Here is an 8,217-nt window from a genome sequence, read left to right on the forward strand (position 1 = left end):
CCTGGGTTGAAGCTACTAAACATGGAAAAGAAGCAAGGTAGGAAGGAGGGATAGAAGAAAGGAGGGAGAGAGGAAAGAAAAAAGAATATCAACCAAAGATGGGTGTCTGTTGACTAACATTATCTGGCATCAGTTAAGTCCTGAAGAATATATGTAACTTACATATAGATAGGACAAAGTAAAATGTAAACTAAAGCAGGTGAAACAAGTACAAATAAACTTTGTTAATTACGATATACAGAGGGCAGTATGTTTACAATGGGTTAAGAAGAAGCTCCCAGGTCAGACTTCCCAGCTTGCATTCCTGTCCCACAACATTCAAATCAACTGAAATTGACAATTTACCTAACCTTCTCTGAACATTTCCTTATCTGTAAGTATTGGATAATATTAATCATACTTTTTATAAGAGATATCATGGGGAATAACTGAAATGGTAATGTATGCCTATGACAGTTTCCTTTCTAGCAATGACAATCTGGGTGGGTTTGGACTAACATTTCCACTGAGACGAAGCAGAAAACGTGAACAAAATGCTTTTGCAGGGCCAGCAGGTGTGGTGTAGTGGTAATGCAACGGTCTGTGATACTGGATCCGCATGGTAAGCTCCTGGGTCCAGCCCAGAGGCCTCCCTGTACATGTCAGTACAAACACACAAGAGTGTGGACTGGCTGAGACTAGACAAGGACTATGGCATGAGGACCCTGATGGGAATGCCTATCTTTCTTTCTATTTCTCAAAAATAAAAGATAACTTCTATGAAAATGTCATTTTTGTTTGTTTGTTTCCAATGAAAACCTATCTGATGGCACTAGGGAATTATCAAGACTGCACATGTGAGAAGCAAAGATCTGGAAAAGGAGGGAAGTGAAGACAGGAGGTCATCCTGACATTCGAAAGCCGCTTTTTTTCTTGAGACAATTGCTAGTTCTGAAAACGAAAATATCTGATAGGCTGAGAAGGTAAGTAGGATGATCAAGAATCCCATCAGTTGCAAGATCAAAAGCTTGATTTCAAGGCCCACCACCAAAAAGGCCCCTCATAAATAAATCATCTCAGCTCCTGATCAGATTAAGGTTCTCTGCACTTAGTTAACTACTATTAGAAGAAAGTCAATGGTCTCTGGAGTACACAGGAGCCAGAGCCACAAACTGTCTGCAATCAAAACTAAGGCAAACTAAAAGCTTAAAAACAATCAAAACCCAAGTGAAATAAAGCCAAACAAGAAAAACAAATTATTATCTCAACCATGACACTAGAGGTACAGGGAGACCTTGGACATAAACCTGAAATCTCCCCATGTCACTCAACACCACAAGATATTGCTTGACCACTGTGGCCAGCCAGGAAATGCATTTTAAACTGAAGTCTAGGCACATCTTGGGAAAACTGCTAAATATCAAAGGCAAACAGAACAGGGCCTGGTACATAGTATTTTTCAATATCTTTATAAATAGTAGCCCATAGCTCTCATTTGATGGTCTAGGCATCTTTTAATTGTCTAGATAGAAGTAAGTTGACATACTCTTAAAACAAAATAACCTAATTAGTATTCCCTCTTATTTCTCCTTCAGTATCATAAACATAGACACATATACATATGAACAAAAGGGAACTTCAAAAGTTCTTGAAAAATGGAATTAAAGCAGTAGTTTATTTTACTGCAGGGAAATTTTGAAACCCATGTGTAATTTTTCCATAATATGTATTTTTCATGAATTTTTGAAGATATATATGTGTATAAACATATGTATACATACACGCATATATATATGTATACTTCTTTTAAATTTCATACACGGCATGTGTGCTCACTGGACAGAGACAGACAGAAAGAGAAGGAGAGAGAAAGGGAAAGTGGAAAAGCACCCCCTGGGGGAGGATGGCCATACCACAATCTCTTCTCCTCTATTCTTTCAAGATTTTGGGCATGTGCACATATATCCCAGGTGTGTTTCCTAATCTACTGGATCCAGGATTTGAACTTCACAGTCAGTCATGTGAGACCCAGCTGCCTTAACCCTCATGCCACCAGTTAGCCCTACATTTATATTTAAAGAGAGAGAAATTTATGTATGTAAGTATACTCAAAGACACACACACACACACTGTATATATACATATATACATATATACATATATACATACATACATATATACATATATACATATATACATATATATATACATATACTGTGTGTGTGTGTATATATACAGTGTGTGTGTGTGTAGTTTAAAAATGTTATACTAGGTCTAGCAGGTGGCATAAAGTTCAAGGCAACTAGATTCCATATGACTGAAGGAGAGGTATTTCAGGGTGACCCTCCCCCCTCCAGGGATGATCTCTCTCTCTCTCTCTCTCTCTCTCTCTCTCTCTCTCTCTCTCCCCTCTCACATACATGTCCTATAACAAAGCTAAAAGAAAAGTGTCATATATAGTAAAATTTCTCTGTTCCTTTACATAGCAGGAAAAAGATCCCATGGATTTTAGGGTCTCTTGATTCAACCTGAACATCTCCTCTTCCCTCTTCCACGAGTTCAGCCAACAGAAAAGGGCTAAAATTAAAAGCAATTTCTTCACTGCCTTCCCCTATATAGAAATCTAAGGAGCAAAAGCATTCAAGCACTTTGTTTCTAGATGCTGTCAAAGAAAATCAGAGCTAGGCAGTAGTTCAAACAATAAAAACATATTTTATTCAGAACTATTGCAATAAGGAGAAAGAGAATTCAGTGCAGAACTGGGCTTAATTCCAAACATAACGTTAGTATCGAAACTTATAGCCAAGAAGCACATAGTTATCTTGTTAAAGTAGAAGCTCCTTGTAGGAAGAAATATATTCAATGAACTAGGTAACCACTTATAATTGCTTAATGAATGTGTCTTATTCCTGATTCTTGAACGTATGGCAAGGAACAACAAGTATTGATTGTAAAGTGATTGTAAAGTCCAGACAACTTGGGAAGCTAAAAAAACCTACAACATAGTTTTTATCCTCAAAGACCTAAAGTCAAGTTGGGAGGACAAGAAATAAAGATGGGAAGAGTTAATTAAATAACAACACAAGGTTAATTAATAAGGCAACAACAAAAGGCAAGTCAAGAAGCAATGCATTTTTTAATTTCCAGATGAATTGCACAGCTAGTACCTCAAGAGAATGCAGAAATTGCTTCAAGCTGTGGTGGAAATGAAAACTTTCATAAAGAAGGTAGGACTCAAGCTGGGCCTTAAAATTTGCATATGATTTGAATAATAGTCAGAGCTAACTATGTGACTCAAATACAATATCTCATTTAATAATTGCAAAAATACCATGGGTAGATATTATTGTCTCCATTTTGCAGAAGAGAAAACGAAGGCTCATTAAAGTTATGTACTGTTACCCAGGGTTAAGATTCAAATCCAAGTCTTGCTCTAAAACTCCAACACATTGCATGTAGGTAATGAAGAAGGATAACTGCAAAGTAAAAGTCATAAAGAAAAAATAATTTATTTGTCTCACAAATCTAGCCCAAATAAGGCTCAGACCCTAGGGCAGTAATCAGAATCACCAGCGACAAGACTGGATTGAAGTGAAAGACATGTCTGAGGAAACAAGCTTCTTTTAAACTAAAAAATAAGTATAAAATATGTAAGTTATTTGGAGTGAGTTCAGATTGGTCAAGGGTAATAGGGTCTTGGGGGTAGTGGGAGAATGGATAGGATTGGTAAAAGTCCATTAGCATAAATTATCTGGAGTAATTTATTGGTGGTAGGATAATGGTCCTTCTTCGTGTCAGCAAGGTGTGTATGGCTAGCCCTAAAGGAGTCTGGTACATGGTTTTAGTTTTTTTTTTTTCAATTATTTATTTTATGTTCATTCATTGTGTATCATTATAGCATACAAAATGAATTTTCTCATCCAGAATACACTGTAAATTGGCTCAATCCAAGATATTACCATACATATTATCTTCAATAGGGAATTTTTCATTTTGTGTTTGTTAAGTGTTTTATTCTTTCTTTTTTCCTATTGATTCCCTCCCTTTAACTCTCCTTCATTTCCCACCCTCCTCCCACACTGTCTCTGGTATCCACAGTAGCAGAAACTGAAATATTGGTAGGTATAAAGAAGTGGAGAGCAACTGACACACATTTTTAATCATGAGAAAGAATATCTTTGTGAAGGTCAATCTCAAAGGCAACAGGAAGCAAATAATAAGCAAACTGTTCACAAACTTCTCTTTCTCTTTTCTGTTCTCTATCTTTAATTTGGCCCAGAAATCTCCTCTGCATAAACCATCTTCACACATGGCTCTTTGGTGCCATGCAAAGATTTAAGCAAAACTTAGAGATGTGAAAGAATAATGGCCACGTCCACTGAATATACTGATCTAGCATAACCGAGAGGTCAGTTGGAACCTTCGAGATAGAAATTTCTGGGAAACGGAGAGTGGAGAGCTGAAATAGTAGGTGAAGCAAGACTTATCTATAGTCAGCAAATTATAAATGCTAAGTATTATTGTGGACTTGAATTATGAAGGACTTGACTGTTTAACATAAATTAGTTCCACTAAGCCAACAGGTGGCATGGTGGTTAAGGTGCTGAACTCTCATATGACCAATCATGGTTCAAGTCCTGGACCTGGGAGTTTGAAAATCATGCCAGGTGTTTATGTGTGGTGTGTGTGTGTGTGTGTGTGTGTGTGTGTGTGTGTGCATGCCTAAGATCCTAAGAGGAGCGTGGAGAAGAAGGGATTGTGGTGTGGTCATCACCGCACCCCCAGGAGGTGATTTCCCACTCTTCCCTCTATCTCTCTCTATCTCTGTCTCTCTTGGACTAGCACACATGCCCTATGACAAAATCCTAAAAAAATTAATAAATAAGTAATGAAATAAAATAGTTCCCCTTCTTACTTTCTGTGTTATTCGACAGTACTGAATTTCTGTTTAAGAAAAATGCCAGACCTCCAGAACTCTTTATCCTGAACCCAGGATAATCTACATATGATTTTGCATAAGTTTGCATATAAAGTTCAAGAGCTCCCCTACCCTTGGTTATAGGGTATTAATTAATTGACTAGTGCAACCTCCAGCAGTTTCCCCCTCCCTTGCTTCTACTGCTCGCTGCACACCCAAGGTGCCTGTGTTTCACTCCAGGGAGATTCAGGGGCTGTCCTGGCAGAAAGCAGTTGACATGGCTGCTTATCAGCCCCAGCTCTAAGGCTTTGGAGGAGAGAGCCTGCCCCACCTTGTCTGGAAGACTGACAGTGAGCACCTGCCCCTGTGATCCTGTTCCGCCCTCTGGGCAGCTCAGAGGCAGAGAGGAGGTGTTCAGAAGCCCTTCGACTTTAAATAACAACTTGGGAGAGGAAAGGGGTGGGGGAGGAAAGTAGGCTTGGATTACCTGCAGGAAGGAAAGGAGAGCTGAAGATAGAAGAGAAAATAAGAAAATCACAGTCAGACTGGGCTTTGGGTAAGACTTTCAACTATTTTTCTTTCAAGAGAAGGGAAATCAATCAGTTAAAATCTATGGGACCCAAAGCCCCCCACTATCATTGTAAGTTTACAACACCCGCCCTGGAAGGGGGCTACAAACTTCCCTGCCTGCAGCTGGAGGAAAGAGCAGTCACTAAAGTCATTTTCCAATACCTTGGCTGAGGTCTCTCCTACAAGATACAGAAAATCCCACCCACATTCCCTTTCCTACAGATTGCCTTGGTCCAACCATCTACATAACCCTTTTGTACCTTTTTTCCAGAACTGGTAAAACCCTAAATTTTTAAAAATAGATATTTATTATTTCCTGAGAGAGAGAGACACTCTCAACAGGGTTTCCTCAGCCCCACATCCAGCCAGGATTCCAGGAGCACCTGTGGGTGTACGTGTATTCCGGTAGACCCATGAATCTGGAGCCTTCCCACATGGCTTCCAGCATTGTTCTGCCATGCCTCCCAACCACCTGGTGGTGTGTGTGTGTGTGTGTGTGTGTGTGTGTGCATGCCTAAGATCCTAAGAGGAGCGTGGAGAAGAAGGGATTGTGGTGTGGTCATCACCGCACCCCCAGGAGGTGATTTCCCACTCTTCCCTCTATCTCTCTCTATCTCTGTCTCTCTTGGACTAGCACACATGCCCTATGACAAAATCCTAAAAAAATTAATAAATAAGTAATGAAATAAAATAGTTCCCCTTCTTACTTTCTGTGTTATTCGACAGTACTGAATTTCTGTTTAAGAAAAATGCCAGACCTCCAGAACTCTTTATCCTGAACCCAGGATAATCTACATATGATTTTGCATAAGTTTGCATATAAAGTTCAAGAGCTCCCCTACCCTTGGTTATAGGGTATTAATTAATTGACTAGTGCAACCTCCAGCAGTTTCCCCCTCCCTTGCTTCTACTGCTCGCTGCACACCCAAGGTGCCTGTGTTTCACTCCAGGGAGATTCAGGGGCTGTCCTGGCAGAAAGCAGTTGACATGGCTGCTTATCAGCCCCAGCTCTAAGGCTTTGGAGGAGAGAGCCTGCCCCACCTTGTCTGGAAGACTGACAGTGAGCACCTGCCCCTGTGATCCTGTTCCGCCCTCTGGGCAGCTCAGAGGCAGAGAGGAGATGTTCAGAAGCCCTTAGACTTTAAATAACAACTTGGGAGAGGAAAGGGGTGGGGGAGGAAAGTAGGCTTGGATTACCTGCAGGAAGGAAAGGAGAGCTGAAGATAGAAGAGAAAATAAGAAAATCACAGTCAGACTGGGCTTTGGGTAAGACTTTCAACTATTTTTCTTTCAAGAGAAGGGAAATCAATCAGTTAAAATCTATGGGACCCAAAGCCCCCCACTATCATTGTAAGTTTACAACACCCGCCCTGGAAGGGGGCTACAAACTTCCCTGCCTGCAGCTGGAGGAAAGAGCAGTCACTAAAGTCATTTTCCAATACCTTGGCTGAGGTCTCTCCTACAAGATACAGAAAATCCCACCCACATTCCCTTTCCTACAGATTGCCTTGGTCCAACCATCTACATAACCCAATGTGACAATTATGTCCTTTTGTACCTTTTTTCCAGAACTGGTAAAACCCTAAATTTTTAAAAATAGATATTTATTATTTCCTGAGAGAGAGAGACACTCTCAACAGGGTTTCCTCAGCCCCACATCCAGCCAGGATTCCAGGAGCACCTGTGGGTGTACGTGTATTCCGGTAGACCCATGAATCTGGAGCCTTCCCACATGGCTTCCAGCATTGTTCTGCCATGCCTCCCAACCACCTGTACCACCTCAGCTGAGCCCAAAAACCTAAATTCTTAGATCCTAGAAAATCAGGCTTGAATATCCTAGCATAAGGCTCCCTGGAAACCCTTTTAGCACCTAAAATACCTCTTCATTCAGCTTTGCTTTGGAGATGTGAGAATGACTCTAGCCAAAGTGTCATCTCTCCTTGAGCTCAGAAAATAGAGTGCGCAAAATAGTGAAAAATGTTCGGCAAACAGGATGGCAGCACACGGAAGCTAAAAGGAGGACCTTCCTCTCAGCCTCAAAATCACATCACATCTATGATCACTATAATGCTGATCTTAAAGACCAGCCAGCTTTAATTAATTTAACTTATTCTGGAAGAAAAAGAAATGTTTGCACAATAATCTACAGCCCTGAGTCATAAAGGAATAATGGAAGAGTTATTGGAACCAGTATTTCTGAGCAATTAAATTGAAGTATGTGTCTTTTGACATGTTCACATCAGTAAGTGTACTTGGTTTGGGGTCCCTGAGATCAGAATTAAACTGGATGTACGGTATCAGGCAGAGTTGACAGGAAAACCATTGCTTAAAAATGCTGAAGAACTTGCAAAGCCAGGAGAAAACAACTATAAAAACACAGCTTCTTCCTTAAAAATAAACAATAAGTACTATTATTTGCATAAACCATTACCATTTATTCCCTAATTAATATGCAACAAAACAACAATCATGAATATTAGCAAGTGCCAGATTAAACATTTATTCATTACAACCCCGAAATCCTTATGTAAATGTAATGGGAAAAATTATTAATATTCTCAGCTTTTTTCTCTTCCCCCAGCCACAAAAAAATATTCTAACCTCCATGACTTAGTTTCTTCCTCTCCCTTCCTTTTAAAGGGGGCTCTCCCATTGCCAAGCTTATTCTTTGAAGTTGTGTGAAGTAGAATTGGGGTGGAGAACTGAAGAATAGCAAGACAGAAGGAACAGAGACATCATAGCTAGACCTA

This window comes from Tupaia chinensis, unplaced genomic scaffold, assembly GCF_000334495.1.
Source record: "Tupaia chinensis unplaced genomic scaffold, TupChi_1.0 Scaffold145907_1, whole genome shotgun sequence".
NCBI lineage: Eukaryota > Metazoa > Chordata > Mammalia > Scandentia > Tupaiidae > Tupaia > Tupaia belangeri.